Source organism: Fukomys damarensis, unplaced genomic scaffold (assembly GCF_012274545.1).
Source record: "Fukomys damarensis isolate Sample0158 unplaced genomic scaffold, DMR_v1.0_HiC HiC_scaffold_14, whole genome shotgun sequence".
NCBI lineage: Eukaryota > Metazoa > Chordata > Mammalia > Rodentia > Bathyergidae > Fukomys > Fukomys damarensis.
The window spans coordinates 52,143,543-52,162,726 of NW_022900926.1; the positions used below are offsets into that span (position 1 = coordinate 52,143,543).

At 38.2% G+C, this 19,184-nt stretch overlaps 1 protein-coding gene across 1 annotated transcript in view; it reads left to right on the plus strand.

Moving 5' to 3' along the window:
* The first annotated feature begins 1,287 nt into the window (after window positions 1-1,287).
* Window positions 1,288-19,184, plus strand: part of Htr1e (5-hydroxytryptamine receptor 1E) — a 71,500-nt gene continuing 53,603 nt past the window's right edge. Inside the window, exon 1 of the mRNA XM_010633286.2 lies at window positions 1,288-1,731. The gene's annotated coding sequence lies outside the window, so the exon portion shown is untranslated. The remainder of the gene's footprint in view (window positions 1,732-19,184) is intronic.

Here is a 19,184-nt window from a genome sequence, read left to right on the forward strand (position 1 = left end):
CTTCTTTTTATTCTTACATAGCACCTTCATCACCAAACAGATTTCAAGATGCATCATTCTTTAGCAGAGAAGTATTTCCCCACCCTATTCTCCTGGTAAAATTTTGTCAATTTAAATCTGTTCTCTTATTTTAATAGGATGGACAAAAGCAAGTCACAATTTGAGACTGTACTTAGTCAACCTTCCTTTCCCTGCTCAGTGAAATTTCCTTCACACCTTTCACTTGATTCTTGCTGACCTTGAGATGCACTCCAGAAAGCGGGATAAAGGTCATAAGCTTGCCTTTCTAAACATAGGATTTTATCTGTTTAGAAGTCTCAAACTACCAATAAAAATAATTGGACAACAACAAAAAAAAGAATTCTCAAGCTGCAAAACACTAAAAATTAAAACACGCCTTCTCGGTTCAAACAAGCTACATAGAAGAAAGGAACATAAAGCTGGAGTTTTAGGAAGCTATTTGGGTTGTCTACAGGGGTGCTCAAGTCTTAAATTCTAAGGGTTGCATCAGGCTGTGTACAGACCATAATTAGCTCCCACAAGTGTTTTGTTTTGGGTTTTTGTTTTGTTTTTTGTTTTTTTGTTTTTTCAGTTCATTTCATGGTTCTTCGCCTGCCAGAATTTTATTTCAAATAATCTGATTTTTTTCCCCCACAGTATCAGGGAATCAATCCATGTAAAGATCCAAAGTTTTAGTCACCCAAATCCCCATCAGAAAACAGCTAATAGGCCCTGAGCAACCTTCCTTCAGAGCGCCAGGATTCTATAAAGTCCCTCCCAGGATAACTTCTCTGGTCTGGCGGCAAAAACCTAAAGATCCGGAAACGATAAAAAGACAAAGTCCTGGCTGAAATGTCAACCCTCACAGAATGCACGCCAGAAAAACAACTTGGCGCTTCAACAAGTCGCTCAGCTTCCACCACCCCACCCCCACACCACCCCATCTCCCTTTCGCTGCTTTCCCCTCTCTGCCCCCTCCCACTTCGACGCACCCTCAATTTCTTCCACTTCTCCCTCCCCTCCCTTTCTTCTCAACCTGACCTTTAATTCATCCTGAGAATGTTGACTATAATCTTCCTCTCTGACGAATGCTAATTCACTTCCAGAAGGCTTGCGTGGAGGAGCCCGACACTACTCTTTCGCTCTCCCTCTCCAGCGCAGCCTCACCAAACGGCCCCTCTCCACCTGGGCCACGGCCAATTTAGGACAATCTTGTCCACACCTCCAGCTCCACACGCCAGGTTTATAGCGCGGACAGCGCCGCCCTCTAGTGTTTGCCACCGGGAACCCTGAGGGCGCCATCAGTTCCGGAATTTGGAGCCCAGTTCTCCTCCAGCGCCACCCCGCGCACTGCGCCTTGGCTCACCTTTTCATCCCACCCACCCCTTCTCCGTCCAGTGGCGACCTGCACGCCTGCAACCTTCGTGACTGATTTCACAGACTGCGCTCTGTTCTTGCTCCTCCTCTTCCAGCCCCGGCGCCGCGCTCGGCAGCCACAGCGCGTGCCACACACCGCCCGGAGCGCCGCGGTCCCCGCTGTCTCGCAGAGGGCTGGGCGGCCAGGACGCCGAGGGGAGGGCGCCCCGGGGCTCGTCGTACGCCAGAGACGGTGTTGAGAGAAGCGACTCTCCGATAAGGCTCAGAAAGGAGCGGTTTCGAGAGAGACTTCTGGTGCCGGCGGGACGCCCCAGTTCGCCCCAGCGCGACGCGGCTGCACTCGCAGTCCACAAGGTGAGGGGCGCACACCTTCCGGAGGCTTCGCTCCCTCCTACGCCTGAGCAGGAGCTGGAGCTCTAGCATGGAGATTTTTGTCCCCTCTCAGGTGCAAGGGCATTGAGAGTTTGGGCTCGGGTGTGGGGAGGGAGATTATGGGGGTCTGTGCGCGTCTCCGGGAGTTCTTGGTACGGAACGCGTTTCTCCTTCAAGCTATGCCTCAAACGTGTGAACCTGAGCGTGCATTGATGTATGTAGCTGTGGTTTAAGAATTTTATCCTGCTTCCGTGCAGAAGGATTTAAGGCACCTTAAAGATTAAATTATTTTGGAAGGAATGCTAGGAAGGAAAGAAGAAGGGGGGGAACCCTAGAAGGAACCGCACACGAAGATGGTGTGCTCTGGCGTGAGGGGCGAGGTGATTTCAAAGCCAACAGCGATCACAAAATCTTTGATTAGAAATGACTGCACGTTTGCTTCAGTCCTTAGAAAATAATGATATATCCAGTCCTGATAAACAGATTATTCAGGTGGGACATCCAAAATACCCAGGTGGAGTATTTCACAAAATAAAGCTTGGAAGTGTGGCTTCAGATGGGAAGTTTGATCTGAAGCTATTTCCACCCAGTACTGTAAAGTGAGACACTGGGATCATATATGGTCTTGCATTGTTCAAATATATGTACTTTAATGGATTTCTGCCCACGTCCAGTTTCCAGAAAGATAGTTGTATTTAACCCGACACTGCTTGTCCTTGAATTAAAAGGATGAAGTAGGTGTCAGTCTAGGGGTGCTTCTTCCTAACCTTCCGTATTGTCTTCTTCTGCCTCCTGCATCAAATATCTCCGTAAGGGAAGGGGTCTGGGAGGGAATAGCAGATGATGAAATGAGGTTTTTCCCAAATAAGGCTTCATTTACCATTCTTCCTGAGTATTTACGTATTCCCTCAAAATGCCCAGCTGTACATGCTGCTGGTCTGAATTTGGCACTGCTTCAGAATATATATTTACCATAATAGCACTTGGGACACAATGTGCATCACCTTGAACAACCAGATGTCATAGGCTTGTCTGATTTAACCCTGTGCATGAGAGACAGAGTAGGCATCTGGGTCTCACTCCCTTGTGCAGCCTCTTCTGTGGGGAAGATATTTGAAATACCTTTGATATACAAAGAGTAAACGATGAGCCATTCTTCTCTTACTAGTGCATTTGTTTCCTGCTGAATTAAATAAGATGACCCTATGCTCAAAATATAAATGAACAGAGCATTAGAGGCCCTCTTAACAAATGCACAAAATGGGCCTGCCTACCTTTTTACTCCTTTCAAAACTTTAGCCTCTGACCCACAGCTGTATGATGATGCCAACCTCCAAAGTAGGGCTCAGCTCAGTTTCTGTATCACTTTTAAAACAAGATGTGTTGCTTACTTCTAAAATTGCATGTTACCTCACCACTAACCATTTTGCTTCATAGAGGTGAGAGAAATACTTGAGCCCAGGTATTTCATCACTGCAAGAGCTATAAAGAGAAATTTATTCAAATCTTGATTTGTCATTGTTAATAAAACTTAGGTATTATTTCATCACCTGACAGGGGCTGAACAAGTCCCAAGGACTACTACAGAGCTCTGTATAGACCTGTATAAATTGATACATAATGAAAAAGCTAGAAAGGAGTTTTAAAGCTATGACTGTGGCCCTCAGATACATACATGTTGAAATACTCCTTTAAGTAGTTGTTCATGAAAATTTCCAGAGATGTCTATACACTTCACAGATTATTGTTATAATAGAAAGTGTTCAAATGAACAATATGTGTCCACCAACTGACATTTAAAATTCTGTAGAAATCACAAACACAAACACTGTAAACTTGGCTTTATATTCTTTCTGTCTGCCCGTGGGGATTCCACTCAAGATACATTCCCAGACCAGATGCTAATATGTATTTTCCTGGGCCTTCCATTCCCTTAGGCAAGGGTCCAGAGAGGAGACACAGCCTTCTTTACAACTCATCCTGATGACACCTTCATTAGTCACTTTGGTTCCTATTCAGAATATTTGCTTCCTGTTTCTTCTTCTGTAAGCCTGGTCAAGAGCAATCACCTTAACAAATTTCAGTTCTTTTGAGGAGATTAACCAAGTCAGGAATTCTCAGAGGTGGTATCCAAGAAAAGTCAAAATCCAAGCCACATCTCTAGTCCAGGTGACGCTGCAATACAATTCCTTGCTCTTCTGTTTGTTGGAATTGTTGCTGGGTAAGATATGTTACTAGCAGCACCTTGTCCCTCCCTGGCTCAAGCACCTCCATGTCAACGTATTACTCCACCACTACAACCACCACCAAGATACAAAGGCTTAACAGGAAAGTGGATCCCTTTGCAAAAATCCTCAGACCAACCTTGTGCTTTTGGATCATCTTCCCAACACTCAAAAGCATCCAGTGCTCTACTCCTCACTTTTACACACAGGGCATTTTTTTTTCATGTTTCTATTGACCTTTTTGAAATTTTATTTCTATACTTCACTTTAAAAGAAGCACATCTCATATTTTAATATAGCGGTTCTTTCTCCCTATGTCTGTGGGCCTATTTACATAACATAAGCTTAAGGCTGCATGAGAGCAGAATTTCAACAAATAGGTACATATTGTTCATATCATATGTTATCAAGGCCATCTCATGGCAGCAAGAGTCTGGCACCTTATGCTTTATGCTCCTTTCTTCTCTACTCACCACATTTTTATATGTGTGAAATTATATGAGCATTTGTATTACAGAAACAGACAATAAAGGTGCCATATGGTGAAGAGTGAGAGAGATGAGGGAACACAGAAGAGAAAACGAGGGATTACTTGATTTGGAATGGGGCAGAAGCTCTTCAGAGTGGCTGACTTCTCCCTTATATATTCCTGCCTAAGCCATTTTCTGTAACCAGTCATTGTGATCCTTAATACTGGAAGTCCAGAGCAGTCAAGTTAACATTATTTGTGTTCCTTCTATTTTTCACAAAGTATTTGTTCCCACTTTTCTTGGATTAAGAATGTAAGAACCAGAATTTATAGAGATTATTCAATCAGTTGGCATATTCCTGAATCAGGACAAATAAATTAAAGTCCTTCAGAATTGTAGTCTTAATACAGTTTTATTCTGCAGTAGTCCTCCCTACTTACACCTTCTAAGAACCCCCCCCCAGTGAATGTCTGAAATTGCAGATAGTCCCAACCCTATTTGTACTACAATTTCTCTTGTAGGCCTTAAAGCATTGCCACATAGTACCAGAGTTAATCTCTTCTGCCGTATTTTGCCCTAATGCCTCCTTTGTATTGCTATACTTGCATTTTGGGATCATTATTGAATAAAATGAGGATTACTTAAACACAAGCATTGCAATACCAAAATTGTTGATCTGATAAACAAGGAAACTACTAACAACTAACTGGCAGGTAGCATATGCAACATGGATACACTGGACAAAGTGATATGACTTATGTCCCGAGCAGGATAGAGCAGGAGGGTATAAGATTTCATCACATTATTCAGAACAGAATGCAAGATAAATCATGAATTGTTTGCTTCCTCGATTTTCCTTTTAATATTGGACTGCAGTTAGCCAAAAGTAACTGAAACCACGCAAAACAAAACTAAGTAAAACAGAGGTATCACTACAATTTAATTTTCATGTTAGCTCTCTTATTCCCGCCCCCCATTGTAAATTATTATATTCACTGTGGTCCTTGATCTAACAGATTTTGGTGATTTTATTTCATGGTTGTATTCTCCTAAAATAGGTCAAATAAAAAATACAGTCAGCAGAACTTTTTAATAGGTTGTTAGAACTCTCTGTTGTTGATTAGCACTCAACATGTGCAGTTAAAGGATTACGAAGGCAAAATCCTCTGGAAGGAACTGTAAAACCCAATTCTTTTACATCTGGATGATTTTGAAGGACAAATTGTAGAAAAAATAGGCATCTTGAGATTCTAGTTATCAGTACAGACCAGATGGACAGTCTTAATGAAATCTGGCATGAGAAAGATAGCATTTTCATAGCAAAAAGATAATATTTTGAGAAATAATAACCAGCAGCAGAAATTTGCAGTTTAAGACTCTCAAAACCTTCAAATGACCCCTTCTACTTTGTGCCCAAATAAAGTGAAACCAGAACCCATGAAATATTTCTCCTTATACACAGCTATGTTTTATCCTTTTATCATGTCAATTAGTAGACATATGGTGATATTTCTGAAGGATTTGGAGAGAATCTAACTTGAACATTATTTAGGGCTTCTTACCCAAGATTGAGTCAAGATTAACACTCTTGGGAATGGAAGACAAATCAGAGTGTTGTTTTGGAGTAGGTTCCAACAAAAGGATAGTGAAATTGATAGGCAATTAATAATGTTCAAGATTGTAAATTCATTCATCTATACTGTAGAGAAAGTCAAGGAGAAGCCAGGCATGGTGGCACACACCTGTAATCCCAGCACTCGGGAGGCTGAGGCAGGAGGATCGCTGTGAGTTCGAGATCAGCCTGGACTACATAGTGAGTTCCAGGTCAATCTCAACTATATAGTGAGACCCTGTCTCAAAAAAAAAAAGAGAGAGAGAGAGAGAGAGAGAGAGAGAGAGAGAAAGGCAAGGAAAAAGAAGTTAATTTATCCTGATTCACGCACTGTTTCAGAAGCTAAGAGCCAAACATACATTGTTTAACGCCTTAAAAAAATGCTGCAAAGGATTACCAGCTTCTCCAATCATTCATTCATTGAAAAGTTCTATTTAGGGTTCCGTTTTCCAGTACTAAAAAGGGAGGGAAGGGAGGAGAATAGAAGTGGGAAGAGAGGGGGTGGGGAGAGACTATCATCAAACTGGCTGCTGTCCTTTCAAGTAAATGCAAGAGTTCATAGTGAGAAAAACTTACATACACAAGGAGAATAACTAGAAAGAAGATTTGAGAAATGTGCAAGTCATGGAGCAGAACCTACCAATTGGATTCATCCAACAATCCTAGGGGAATTAGTATGGAATTTTTTAAGATATTTATTAAGATCAATCCACGTACAGTACATAAACAAGTTGTAAGTATTAAATTTAGGGACTTTTCGCAAAGTGAACATATCCATGAAACTAACCCTCTTGAAGATAGGAAATGTGCTATCACTACTATAAATTCCCTTCCTGTCTCCACCAAGTTGTTACTTCACCCTCCTGTCTGAATGTATCACTCCCGACTATCAAGATACTGGATTATTTACGCTTCATACACATGTAAATTATATAGAATGATCCCTTTTGTGATTTGGCTCTATGTTATATTCATGAGATTTATTTATGTGGATAATTATGTGAGAGCTTTAGTTTTTGTTGTTGTATAGCATTAGGTTATATGAATATTCCACAATTTAATTATCCACTTTGATAGGCTTGGTTTCAGGTTTTTACTATAAAAGCAAATGTCCTTGGGACCCACACAAGAGAAAGGGAAAGAAACAAGATTGAGCAGAGGAAACTGAGCTATGAAATGAGCTCCACAGCACTCCAAGTTAACTTCATAGGGAGCTCTGAGCTAAAATGGTCCATCAGAGTTGTCCCAAGATTTACCAAAATGTTGGCCTTTCTCCATCAGTCATTGAACATATTGTGCTCCAGTAAAAGGGCTTGATCAGGGATGAGGCAGCTCTCTATGGCTGAGGAATCCCTACAGGGGATGAAAGCCAAAGAATTTTCTCCAGCAGCTGGGATGTGGCCTTTCCTTGAAGTAGAGATGTGAGTGAATCTCTGTATATACCCTCACACACTCCCACTGACCTGTACCCCCAGCTCTTAGTAATTTTTAACATGGACTTCAACCAGGGCTAATTAAGTTAGATAATTTTCCAGGCTACATCCAACTCTGAAATCTGCATTTACTCATTTCATTATTTAAAAATTTATAAATTATTGTAAATAATATGTCATTTCACTTTTAATCTTGTTCTCCCTTCCACCTCAGCCTATATTACTTGAACCACTCAGTGAAATGGGAGGCAGGAATCGCTGTAAATTTATATTGGCCCTGAAATGAAGAATTTCTGTTTGGAAGGTAGAGAGAGTATACTGGTATACTGTCAACTCTCTGAGGTAGACCTTTTTAGTTGATTATGAAGTGACACTTTATATGCATGTGTGTGTGTATGCATGTATGTGTGTGTGAGAAAGAGAGAGACAGACAGACAGACATTGAGACACAGAGAGAACAGAATTTAATATTTGATGTAGAATACTGCAAAACTGCTCTCGTTTATGACTAGACTTGTACAACAACTGAAATATAACAGAAAAAAAACTGCTTAAAAAAAAGTGCCCCTTGCTACATCTCCCTTTGCAACTCAACAATATAGTGTTTTGCATGAAATGTTATGTCGTACAGTTTTGAAAAGGGGCTGACTGGTACATGACAGCTTGAAGACAGGTTTTCAGAGTGGCACTTCTTAGAGGTGGTGCAATCTTTAGGATGTGGAGACTAACGGTAGGTTCTTAGGTCACTGGGGAGAGCCTCTTAAAGAAGACTAGGAACCCAGCCTCTTCCTCTTTCTCTTTTGTTTCCTGGCTCATGAGAGGAGCAGTTTGCTCTCTGAGGAGACCGCTGAGAAAAACCCTTTCTTTATATCAGACATTGCAGCCATTTGGCTGAAGATGATGCCTCTGATCTCATGATTCATGTTGTCTTTGTTTTCACTTCTGGCAAGCTTCCCACCAGTTCTATTTAGTGGATTCTAGGAAGAGCCACTCCATAAGATTTTTATGGTCTAGAAAGGGCAGAATTATATCCCTTTCTGTACATCCAACCCAGGTCCAATCCTAGGTGTAATTTGCTTCCTTTCACCTTTCAGAAATAGTTTTCATATCTGCAAAATCATCATTATGAAAGAAATACAGGCATTTAAGAAAGGGTCATTGACTGTTTGACCTTCATTGTGTTTCTTTTCTATAGCATTCTTATTCTAGTTTCCCAGTTTGCTTCTCTTGTCATTTGATGCTCCCCTTCATTTTGTTCTTATCAAAACCCAAAATAAATTCTTTAACCACCCTGTACCGCATTTGTCTCATCTCTAAAATGGTGATAGTAACTCCTGTCTTATAGACATATTTGTTGTAAAGGCAGCATTGTGCAGCTCAGAGTGTGAAGAAATGTAGGCATATTATAGTTATTATCTTCCTTATTATTTCTTTGTGAGAACTTGTAGAAATACTCCTGGCTGAAATTTAGGTGAAATGTATGGTGCTGGCATTCTAGAAATAACATAAGATGGGTCCATAGTAAGTCTATTACCCTGAACCCTCTAGATAAGTATTTGTTCCTGATTTCTAAGCACTGCCTCAGATCATCTATGGCCACAAGTCCCAGAGATTGCTGTTGAGTGTGACTGTTTTCTTTTCTGGTTTTTTGGGGGTTCTTTTGTTTTTTTGTTGTTGTTGTTTTTGTTTTTGTTTTTATTTTTTGTTGTTGTTGTTACCGAGGATAGAACTTGGGCCCTTGCACTTGTGAAGCAGGTGGTGGAACCACTGAGCCAAGTCCCTGGCCCAAGTGCGACTGTTTTCAATCACTAAATCCTTAAACTTTGAACCCAATAACAAAACCTTCCTTTACATACACAGAAGAAAGTACTGGTCCCCAGGCAGTGGCTCTGCAATTCTGTTTGTGGTTGCTGTGCACCCAGAGTCATAATGTCTTCTGCATGCTCTGTAGTTACGTCTATCAAGCCCTAGTGTGCAGAAGAATAGAACACATGTTAAACCTGTGAATTCCTCATATTCAGAGAAAGACTCCTTTGTAAATAAAACTCTATACTTCAAAGAAAAAAAAACTGTGAATTCCTAGCCCCCACCTGCAAAGCTTCCAATCAGTAGCATGGAGGAAGGCCAAGAATTAGCATTTCTAACAAATTCTCAGGTAATGCTGATGCTGCTGGTCTCCAGACTGCACTTTGGATATTAAGAAGAAGAAAAGTATATAAAGGAACTTGCTCTGAAAGAACTAGCTCTGATTATAAAAATGAAAAAAAAAATTTTCTTTTTTGTACTGAGGATCGAACTCAGGTCCTTGTGTTTGCAAGGCAGGTGGCAGAACCACTGAGCTAAATCCCCAGCCCAGACATTAAATCTTTGTGCAAAGAAACATGTTACTATAGGCATGGTGGCACATGACTGCAATACCAGCATTACAGGAAACTGAGGCAGGCAGACTACAAGTCCGGGCCCAGATTGGGCAACTTAGCAAGACTCTGTCTCAAGAAAGAAAAATTTGGGCCAGAGATTTGGCTCAGTGGTTCCGCCACCTGCCTCGCCCAGTACCAAAAGAAAAAATGAAAACAAAAGAAAAGACAGAGAAAGAAAGAAAGAAAGATTTAAAAAGATATATAGCTTGGTGCAGAGGTCCTGGTTCAGTCTCCAGTACCACAAAGAAAAGGAGAGGAGGGGAGTGGAGAGGAGAAAGGAAATGTGTTACAAATACTTTGCATGTTACAAATAGTTGATGATCAGAGTTTTTATGGAGAAATTAAACTGCCTTTTAAAACAAGCAAGAATATCACACCAATGAGCCAATAGTCATCTCAAAATTTACCAAAGTTTATAAAACCCAGCACTCATTCACAATTTTAAAACAAAAAACTTTTAGTGAACAAAAAATATAGAAAGGAACAGTTTGACAATAAGTACACCTCAAAGACAGCCAGTGTCATATTATTGGGAAAACGCCATAAGGATACAAGAAGAATGCTTGTTATTACTTACTATCACTATTTGACGTTCATCTGAATGTTCTAACCAATGTAATAGAAGAAAGGAAGAGAAGGGAGGAAGTGTAACAAATATTGGTCAGAAGGAAGTTGCATTATTAATTTACGTTATGTACAAATGTCATGGTTACTAGGAAGACTTAGTAAATAAATTTAATTTCCATTAAAAAGAATAAGAAAATTTAGTAAATTGTCTGGTTACAAAATATAAAAGTCCAAAAGCTTACCTGGTTAACAGAAATATAAGCATAGGTACGTAGGTATCAGTACCAACCTTGCATAAAACTGGGCAGAAAACATGCCTGAGAGGTGATTTAGAGGCTATGGGAGTCCAAGAAGATTGGAAATAAAAGCCCACTTCATCTGAGAAGATGGAAAGGAGGATCCTACAGCAAAGGACTTCACATTCCAAAACTTCCCACCTTGAATTCAGTAATATTGATCCCTCCAAGATCTCTGATGAAGTTGTATGTGATTGTGATTAATTTCCTCCTGCATTTTAGATGAACAAGAATTGTACACAGAAGTAGCTGCCATCTTAAATATTTTACATAATGCAGATTCTAATGTTGAACTTAACTTGGCATGAGAATTTGACAATGTAGTAACCCATAAATATTACCCTACTATGTAGTTCAGTATAATTTAGGAAGACATTGAGAAAAGGAAGGAGGACTTTATCTTGTATGTTTTCACCTGAACTGTTTTAACTTTCTGATCATTCTCTCCCTCATTCTGTCCCTCTGAGCATAATCCTTTACACAGATGCTTTGAAAAAAAGCAAATATTAAAATTTTTAATTAGTCATTAGCAAATAAATCATTTCCAAGATCCATTCATATTGGCAAGCATATTTTATTCTGTGAATAAACTAGTAAAGTAATATCTCCGCAATCTTTCAGCAACATAAGACCAATTGTAAGGCCACTGAAGGCCTTACCTTATACATAACATGTTGGATGACACCAGGGTTTGGTGGTTTACACATAAATAAAGCATTTTACTAAGAAGGGAGGACAAATGATTTTAGAAGAAATAAAAGATTCAAGTCACACAGACTTTATTAGTTTTCAACTTGGTGTAAGAAGAAATGCTCTTGTGTTGCAGATGGAGCAGTTTTCTCTATTGCATCTATGGCAATTTATACCTTTATACTAGAAAGATCCCTAGCCAGGTCCCACTGGCTTTTGGATAATCTCTCACCTTGCACTAATTGTACTAAGTGTCTCTTTCTCTGACATATATACCATTAGCACGTGTTTAATCAATAATTGATGTACAGATTATTGCTTCTATGATTGCTACATATTACCACTATATTAAAATATATGATATTTGTAGCATTTGTTTTGCCTATTTTATAAAACATGGAACAAAGACTTGGGGTCAGGCATGGCTCAGGTTAACGCCCTGCCCTTCTGACTATGTGAGCTGCATAGTCTGTCATCATTATGATGGAGACAATGATAGTTGCTCTGCCTACCTTAGCCTTCTTTTAAGGATATTCAAATCAAAGTGGGCTGTTAGAATTCATTATCACTAGTGCTAAGTCACATACCATCTTGTATTTTATTCCAAGGAGGCAACAGAGCGCAGGGCTCAACCCAAATTCTAGAGCCCAGCAAGGCAAGCTCATATCCCAGTTCTGCCACTTAACTGCTTGCTTTTGGACAGATTACTTCACCTTTCTAAACCTTGATTTCCTAATTTGTCAGATAGGGCTTGTATAATAGTACTACCTCAGAGGGCTGTTATGAGAATTAAATATGTAGTCTAGTTATCTGTTGCTACAAAATAAATTATCCCAAAATATATTAGCTTAAAACAACAAATTTTATTATCTCACAATTTCTATGAACTGGGTATTTTGGTATGGCTTAGCTGAGTCTTCTTGCTCAGTTCTCATAGGTGCAAAGTGTTGGGTGGGACTAAAAACATCTCAAGACTCCAGGCCTGGTGGCGCATGCCTGTAATCCCAGCACTCAGGAGGCTGAGGCAGGAGGATTGCTGAGTTTAAGATCAACCTGGGCTACACAGTGAGTTTCAGGTCAGTCTCAACTACATAGTGAGACTCTGTCTCAAACAACCTTAAAAAAAAAATACACCTCAAGGATTGACTGAAAAAAGGTAAATGTCTACTTCATTTGTGTGGTTGTCATGAATTGCTCAGGTTCTGACTGGCTGTTGGCTAGAGACATCAGTTCACTGTTACATGTCCCTATTCATAGGGCTACTATTTATAGGGCTACTAATAACACAGGCCACTACCTGTATTAGCCACTTTTCCATCACTTGGAAAAAATACCCAACACCTACAATTTAAAGGAATAGAGGTTTATTGTGGCTCACAGTTTTTAGAGGATTAAGTCTATGGTTGGTTGGCTCAAAGGCAGAAATGACATGGCAGAAAGGTCTGGAGGAGGAAAAGCTACTCAGCCCCTGGAAGCCAGGAACCAGAGATATTTTAGATCAAACACTGGGTGTGGTAGGTACATTTCTCTGAGAAAGGGCTGAGAATGAGAGATTCCAAAATAGAAGCCACAGTAGTCCAAGTGACATCTCACCACTTCTGTATTCTAAATATTGAAGACAGGTCATTAGTTCCAGCTCTCACACTCAAAAGATAAGGATTACACAAAGGCAGGAATTCCAGGGGGACCCAGAGCACTCAGGGCCAAGAGGCTCTTGGCCACAATAAGGTAACAAGGACCCAAAATTCACTATCATCTGGTCTTATAATCTCGTGATAATATACAGTATAATAATATTGTGCTGAAGTTAGATAATCTAATCTTCTAAAAGAATTTGTAAAATATAAAGCTCCATGCAAAGTCAAGAGTATGCTACTTTTATTAGTGTTGACATTTTAGTTCCCTATTATAGGTAGAACATTCAAACAAAGGATTAAGATACCTGACTTCTATCTGGACATGGTATTACCACAATTTAATCCCAGCTACTCAGGAGACTCAGGCGAGAGGCAAGTCCTAGGCCAGCCTGGGCAACTTATCAAAACCCTGTCTCAGGGGGAAAAAAATTTAAAGGCTCAGCATGTAAGTCTGTCAAAGGCCCTCATTTCAATCCTCAGTAACTTGAAAGGGGGAAGGGAGAGAGATCTTTATTCTACAGCTCTCTCTATATATGACTTTGGAAAAGCCATTTATTTGTTTCATTTCTAATTTGTAAGAGGAATAATAGTTTGATATGTTAATCATATCTTGTGCATTATTAGATATGCTTTCCTGAAAAGTGGCACACAAAAAGCATTGTTGGAAACAGAGCCAGACTTAAAATACATAGAGAGGGTTTCCATATATCTAGTAGAGTTTTACAATGTGTATGTGGTACTGAAATATGACTACTTCTTTGTGATGTTATCCTCTTTATCTTATTAGCTTGAATTTCAAGACATTGTATCAAGTGTTCTTAAATTAAGCATATCTGTATAAATATTATTTTAACATACAATAAAGCCTTATAAAAGAACAAACTCACAAAACAGCCTTTTGAAGTAGGTAAATAGAACCAATTCTAGGTCATCTCAAAGAGTGCTTTTTGTTTGATTCTTACACTATCAACATTTTGTCTCTCACTGTAAATTGACACAAATATAGCAGATATGAAACAGGTAAGGTTTAAAATACTTTAAGAGTTTTGTTTTCTGCTTATGTTACATGTTCACTGGAGAAAATTTGGAGCCAAAGTATGAAGTATAGGATTAGAGTTACTCATATTGCTACTACCAAAGGATAGCCAGTATTGATAATTTTTAATGTTTTTCTTCCCTAATACTTTTCCTTTATGTAGGTAGAAAATATATGTTTCTTTTTCAACAACATCAGGACAATACTATGTTTTTATTCATATCTCACTCTTTCCAATTCACATATTTTTAATACTTTAACATATAATTAAATATTCTTTCAAAAACGTCATTTCTGACAAATATAGAGGGGGCCGGGGATTTAGCTCAGTGTTTCCGCCACCTGCCTAACAAGTATAGAGTATTTTGTCATCAGTTTTTCAAAATATTGTAAAATTATAAAATGAAAAAATTACATAAACATTTTCCTTTATTAGAAAATGAAAAATGGAAATAAAGTGTTTGTAAATGGGGAGGGGAGGAGAGGTGAAGGGAGGGCAGAGACGGGGAAAAAACGAGAACCAAGACCTGTCATGTAAAGGTACAAGATCCCAGTAATGAATGTAACTGTACCATATACCTAAAATGTACGAATAAACTCAATGAGGAAAAAAATTTTTCCTTTATTATTCTAGCAATCTTAGTAAAAGTTTGGTACTATAGGAGTCCTTGAAGTCAGTAGAAGTAAATGAGATTTGGTAATTCAATTTGGGTTGAAGAGTTGGGTATTATCCTTCTCTATCATTTTCTCCTTTCCACTCTTGGCATAAACTTAAGGCTTTTAGTGCTGAAAATTGCTGAAGTAATAACCTATTTGGGGTAGCAATCTGTTGGGTTTTGCCTGCCCAATTTTTATCTGCCTTCTCTGAAAATGCTGCTCTGATTTTCCATTTCTTTGTTCATATGCTTCAGGTCAAAGAATGCACCCTTGGCTGCAAGAGTTACATGTAATACAGGTCAAACAGAGCACCTTGTTCTCCTAGCCACTTTGATTGGTTCAGGAATGACCCATGACTCAGGATAGGCCAATCAAAATCAATGAGACTCACTTCAGAGTCTATGATAGGTTTGGAGCTTTGAGTATAGTTGCCTGTAATTGCTGGGATCCACCATAAGGGGAGAGCTTCCCAAGGATGATTTTACTTAAAAGACATAAAAGCCAAAAAATTGGTAGCTATCCTGGATTATACCAAGTGTCTGGACTTACCTCTGCTGATCTAACCTGGACACTGAAGTTTTATGAGCAAATTAATTCCCTTTCTGGCTTAAGCCAGTTTAAGGGGATTTCTGTCATTTGTCTTTAAAAGTCTTCACTAATCTGATCCTATTCCTCCGTGGATGACGATGAGCTGTAGTTAGGACATTCTATCCATATATAGTATTGATTTTTGTTTCATGACTTTGTGAGTTTTGATTAGGAAAATTTTCTAGACCAAGAGATGGAAGGAGAGGAGAGAAGAGGGGAGGGGATGAAAAAAAGAATTAAGATGTGTTATGTGCATGTCCCAACTCCACAGGAGGAATGTAATCATTATGTACTGCAAACATGTACCAATAAAAATAAACGTTTAATTAAAAAAAGAAAAGAATTTTAGTTCCACCACACAGTGCAATTTAGGGAAAATTATACAACTTTGTGAATCAGCTTCCTTATCTATAAAATAAAGATAATGCTGATACTTACTTCAGAGTATTTTCAAAAATTAAATCAGTTAATATGTGAAAAGTGCTTTAAAACAGTGCCTGGCACATAGTAAGTGTTACATAATTATGTCCCTGCCTCTGCTGCTTTTATTTTGAAGGTGGAAAGTGAAGCACAGGAGTGTGAATAAACTACTTACTTCTTTCACACAGTGAAATTTCAAACCATGCCAAACCAAATTTCAAACAGATGTTCTCTGCTCAGTGTTCATTCTCAAGATTTAGTCATATCATCATCTTTATGATAACAGTTTGTACATTAAGGCTTCTGAAGGTGTCTTCCACATGTAGGAATCATACTGTGTTGTGTACGTGCACCTACTCCCTAAGCTGTATGGAAACTTCATACACTGTGAACATGTACTAATAAAAAAGCGTCATTATTGTAACTAAAAAATTCACATTAAAAGAATTAATTTAGGGCCAGGGATTTAGCTCAGCGGTTCAGTGGCCTGCCTTGCAAGTACAAGGACCCAAGTTCAATCCCCGGTACCAATAAATAAATAAATAAGTTTGGAGAAGGTCTGAAGCCCACAAAATAGGTTGAACTAGGGCTGGGGATTTAGCCCAGTGGTTCCGCCACCTGCCTCGCAAATTAAAAAAAAAAAAAAAAAAAAAAAAAAATAGGTTGATCTTACTATCAATGACCCGACCCTACTGTTAGAACTATATAGGACTTTAGATTATTATAACTTCTTTTTTTTTCAGCTTTAATTGAGTTTATTGGTACATTTTAGGGATACAGTACAGTTACATTCATTGTTGGGATCTTGTACCTCTACATGACAAGTCTTAATTCTCATTTTTTCCCCTTACCCCTGCCCTCCCTTCACCCACTCCTCCCTATTATAACTTCTTACTGAAAAAAAAACAGGATTCTTATTAAAATAAATTTAATTAAATATATTCCTAATTGAATTCTAATTGAAATTTATTTTATTGTAATTTATATTGTAACAAATAACTGAAAAGGAAATGCTTTTTTAGCTTTCACAGATTTGTATTCTTTGAATAAAATATAGCTTCCTACTCAACTAGTTGCTTTTTCTAAAATGCTGTAATCATTCAGCTCTTGGTTAGTGAGTTCCCATTACTTACACTAGTGCTGAGTGAGTGTTTGCTGGAGGAGGCAGCTGGTCTTTCCCAAATGTAAATCAGATTTCACCATGTTTGGCTCAGAGAGAACGTGGCATATGGCGGATAAATACACAGCTGCTTGGTGAATTTTTCCACTGAGAATTAGCTAATACCTAAAACACAGTGAATAAAACACTTTCTAAATAAGAATATTATATTCAAATTCATAATCGTTGTTACATATTAAGAGTCAGGTCATCAGGTCATTGAATTATAGTAAAATCTTACTATCCTACTTGAAAATGTTTCTTTGCTATTTAATGCCATGCTATTCCAGTTCAAGGTACTATTTAACTTCTATTATTAAAAAATATTTTCTAATAGTTACATTGCTTGCTTTCAATTAAAACATAAGCTATTTCTCTTTGACTAGAGAACTTTTCTGTAAAGCTTTACAAGTTTGGATAGAGATAGAGTGTGGAGGAGTGATAATGAGATAGGTTGGTTAGATCGGTCAGAATGCAAACAACTCTGCTATTTTTAGTCTGGAAGGCACTCAACAAGATACTTAACTACTCTCTGCTTTAGTAAAATGATAATAATATTATGCAGTGATAAGACAAACCTGATTAAGATTGCCAGAATCAAAATGAGAAAATGCAGACAATGCTCTTAGGGTAGCATTTAGTGCTTAATACGCACACAAAATGAGACCTGTTTTATTTTATTTCTTAAGTATTGCCAAACTGCCTTTGCATCCCTGGACAGGTTATCAGTGTTTCTGGGCTTCAGTTTTGCCATCTGTTAAATGAGTGAATTGAACTAGCTACTCTATCAAATGGTTTTCAGGTTTAAAATGCTAACACTTCCCACTGGGTAAATAAAATTTGACCCTGACAGGGTCAAATTTGGGAGGATTTTTCAAACCTATTTTTCCACATTGAAACTGAGCTGCATGTACTCTCCAAGAATGATCATCTTCTTCTAGATAATCCAGCAAGGTTACCTATTCATGCCTTTCATCCACCCAATATCAGGTTCTTCACCTACTGAGGAGGAGTATTCAGTGGCCCGTTGCAGAACTTTCTTTGACATGACAGTTTTAATAATATTATCATCTTTCAGATTTCATAATGAATCTGTCATAATCAAAGAGCTCATGCTATTTATAACAGACAAAAGTAATCAACTGAAAGATGACCTTGGTTAATGAGAATCACCACTGTGAATAATTTCTTCTCCATTATTTGGTAGGGTACATTATTTCATTGCGTGCACTGTCGTGTTTTTTCCACTGATCAAGATAAAGCGAAAATCTCATAACCTTAACTATGTAGTTTACTAATAAGGTTTTTGAAGTATTTGTTTTTCCTTTTTTTGTGTTATTTGTTTTACATTTTGCTTTTTTTAATTTTGTTTTTTTAGACAGGGTCTCACTATGTAATCCAGGTTAGCTTTGAACTCACTATGTAGCTGAAACTCATGGCAAACCTCCTGCCTCAGCCCCACCCCCAGTGCTGGGATTACAGGGCTGCACCACCACACCAGCTTGTTTTTGCCTTTCACAAAGTTTGCTTTTTAGTTTTTTTGTCTAGGCTCCAAAGTAATAAATTAATTTTTAAAACATTACTTTTGAAATAGACTTTTGAAAGCCTCCATACATCATTAGGTCCAAATTAATATTTTTTCTTTAAAAGATGCAAGTTTTCTGTATCCTGTGTGAATAATTGTGGCTTTATTGATTTACAAACTCTTGGAAGAATTACCCCTAGAGAAAAAGACAGGATAAAAGAGCATTAGTTACTAAGCAGATATAACATTTTAGACTGATGATAATACTCTTTTCACAACATATTTCTGTTAACTGATTTTTATATTCATTTTTGAAAGATCTATTGTAGTTTTATGAAGAATATATTCAAAACTCAATTCACTAGAGGAAACAATAATGCATATATTTATTTAAATATACCCTGAAAAATTTTAAATGTTCTGTTCTATAAGTAAAATAATGCAAATAAGATTAATAAGATTACCTGGATTTTAAGTGGGATATGATATTTTTGGCCCCAGATTACTCCTGGCATCAGTGTCACAAAATAAATTAGAAGTTAGATACAGCCAAGCATAGCCAAATATGTTTACATACTATTAAGAAATTATTAATAACTGCCACCTCAGTGATGTGAATTTTTTTGTTGTTGAAGCTCTCCTGATTGTAACAGATTCCCACTTCAAATTAGTTTAATCATGAGAAGAATTTATTAGAAAA